The sequence below is a fragment of the Mus caroli genome, chromosome 2 (assembly GCF_900094665.2).
Source record: "Mus caroli chromosome 2, CAROLI_EIJ_v1.1, whole genome shotgun sequence".
Classification (NCBI taxonomy): Eukaryota; Metazoa; Chordata; class Mammalia; order Rodentia; family Muridae; genus Mus; species Mus caroli.
Genome location: NC_034571.1, coordinates 170,653,616 through 170,656,501, shown reverse-complemented (window position 1 = coordinate 170,656,501; position 2,886 = coordinate 170,653,616). Strand labels below are relative to the sequence as shown.

General features: G+C 49.3%; 1 protein-coding gene across 1 annotated transcript in view; it reads left to right on the top strand.

Annotated features, from left to right (window-relative positions):
- The window catches only part of Kcnq2 (potassium voltage-gated channel subfamily Q member 2), a 59,510-nt gene that overhangs the window by 16,961 nt on the left and 39,663 nt on the right, over positions 1 to 2,886 (top strand). The gene's annotated exons all lie outside the window — the stretch shown is intronic.

Below are 2,886 nucleotides of genomic sequence, written 5' to 3'. Positions count from 1 at the left end.
CACAGGGAATTAGACTCTCACCATCCTCCTGGCTGGATATATTGCTGACACATTGTACAGACCCTGGCATGGTGTATTCATTGGCCTAAATGGGCTTTCCCAGTACCTGTTATTTTGAGAGCAGCTAGGTCCTAGGTGGGTGTTGGTGAGGTCAATGTTGGGTAATGGAGACATTTTCTTTCTTCTTCTTTTAAAAAAATTACTTATTTATTTCACATCCTGATTGCAGCTTCCCCTCCTTCCTTTCCTCCTATCACCTTCCCATCCTCTCATCTACCCCTCCTCCCTTTCTCCTCAGAAAAGGGAGGTCTCCCACCTTGGATATCAACCCACCTTGGCATATCAAGTTGTAGTAAGACTAGGTAAAACTTCCCCTATTGAGGCTAGAGAAGGCAGCCCAGTTAGGGGAAAGGGATACAAAGGCAAAAGAGTCGGAGACAGCCCCTGCTCCTGCTGCTAGGAGTCCCGCATGAAGACCAAGCTGCATGACAGTTACAGATGTGCAGAGGGTCTAGGTCCATCTCATGCATGCTCTCTGGTTGTGGTTCAGTCTCTATGAACCACTATGGGCCNGGGTAAGTTGACTCTGTTTTCTTGTGGTGTTCTAGATCCTTATGGCTCCTTCAATCCTTCCTCCCCATCTTCCACAGGATTCCCCAAGTTCTGCCTAATGTTTGCCCCTGGGGTTTTGTATCTGTTTCCATCAGTTGCTCAATAAAGCCTCTCTGGTGACAATTACAGTAGGCGCCTGTCTGTAAGTATAGCATAACAACATTAATAATGTCAGGAGTGGGCACCCTCTCATGGCATGGGTCTCAAGCTGGACCAATCACTGGTTGGCCATTCCTTCAATTTCTGTTCCACTTTTACCCCAGCACATCTTGTAGGCATGTCAAATTGTGGGTTGAAGGGTTTGTGGCTAAGTTGGTNTCCCAATCCCTCCATTGGAAGTCTTGCCTGGTGATAGGAGTGGCTGTTTCAGATTCCATATTCCCTATTGCTAGGAGTTTTAGCAAGGGTCACCTTCATAGATTCCTNGGAGTTTCTCGCTCATCTCAGAGATGCTTTACCCCAATTTCAGTTTTCTAATGGAAATATTTTCTGATAGCACCTGGCCCTAAATCTCTACCTATGGCGTTCCTAGAACATCATCAGGGCATTCCCCTTTGACCACAAAGTTAGCTGGGATTCCCAGGCATCTGGCTGAGTCCTCCTGTCTCTTCCTTACCCATGAAAGTCAGTTGTATATATAAGTGTGACTGTGCTAGTGTCCTCAAGGACCAAGCACAGGTCTTGGTGTTGCTATGTTTTCAGATGTGATGGATACTTTAGTCAGCAACCATAGCACAGAAGACTGTCTACAGTGTTTGGGTACTTCAAATCATGGAGAGTGGAGATGGGATTGGCCTCAGGGCCCTCTGTGGTGACAGAAGCCTGCTACATGAGGGGTGGGACAGTAAGCATCTATGAGTGAGACCTGCAGCAGGCCCAGTGGGCTCAGGTGGCCNGGTGGATGCCTGCTGATAGCACAGGATGGACATAATCACTGGTGTGCACCAGGCTCCATCAGTGAGCTGCTTGGGCTGCTGTTGCTGCCATTCTGATGGGAATGCGGAACCTGGACCTTGAGGGTCTAAGGCTGCCAGACTGATGACCTGGGCTTTTCACCCAGACAGCAGGCTACTGGACCTGCGTATTGTGTGCTGGTTCCTCTCAGGATGTGGAGCCCAGCTTTGGGGGGTTCAGGGTTCTCCTACCTCTACCTCCTGAGTGCTGGGGTGATAAGTATGCATCACCATGCCTGGCTTATTCTCTGCTGGCTGCTAAACCCAGGAAATTGTGTATTCTAGGCATGTANGCTGCCAACTAAGCAGGATCTCTAGCTCCTTGTTTTTCTGCTTATGTCTCATTCATTGTGGCTTGTCTGAAAGGGAAGGGCTGGGGCCAGGTAGAAAGTAGAGAGCACCATTACGGTGAATAGTGAGCTCAGAGCAAGACCTACCCTGACCATCAGCCACTCACAACCTAGAAAAGTCAGAGGTCTCGAATATGCGGGAGCAGAATCCAAATGCATCATCTTCAGCCATNGGCTTCGCCATCTGCAGCTCCAGCGGTGCCNGCACAGCTGTGTGTGGGTGCTCAGCTGGCATCAGCTAGCCACGCTTTTACCCAGGAGCACCCCTGGACTAGAGAGGGGGCATGTTCTCATAGACAGCACCCTGGGCCTGCAGCAGAGGGTATCAGAGAATGGCGAGAGGGAAACAGTGACATAACTGGTGGGACAGTGGTCAGTTCCACACATTAGGTGGAGAGGGAGATTTGTGTGGGTTTGTGATAACAGGACTGCTGTGGGGGCAGCCACAAGCAACTCCTTGAGCAAGAGCGCTGTGGTTCAGATGAATGTGATGTTCGTGGTGCCTGTGGCCAAACTTCATGCTCAGGACCTGATGACTATATATTAGATGTGCCTATTTTGTGGGACAGGTTGTCATCTGCAGAAAAATGTTAATATCACTTGAGCTGCCTAAGAGCCAGTGGCATGTACACATCCCATGTATACATGTGGGGCTCATTTGTCGAGTCTGCTTTTTCCTTTAAAAACAATTATTATAGCTCACTCTCCCTCCTCCTTCCTCCTCTTCCTCCCTTACAGACATGGTGCACATGTGGAGATCAGAAGACAATTTATGGGAGTTGGTTTTCTCCTTCTACCACGTGGTTGTAGGGGATGAAATTTGGGTCCCCAGGCTTGGTAGCAAGCATCTTTAGCTGCTGAGCCATCTCACTGGCCCTAGATTCTGCCTCTTATGTTTTAATGGCAGTTTCTCCAGTCTCCTGGGGTACGATGCAGACGTGGTGGCCCTCAGCAGGCAGTGTTCCTATCAC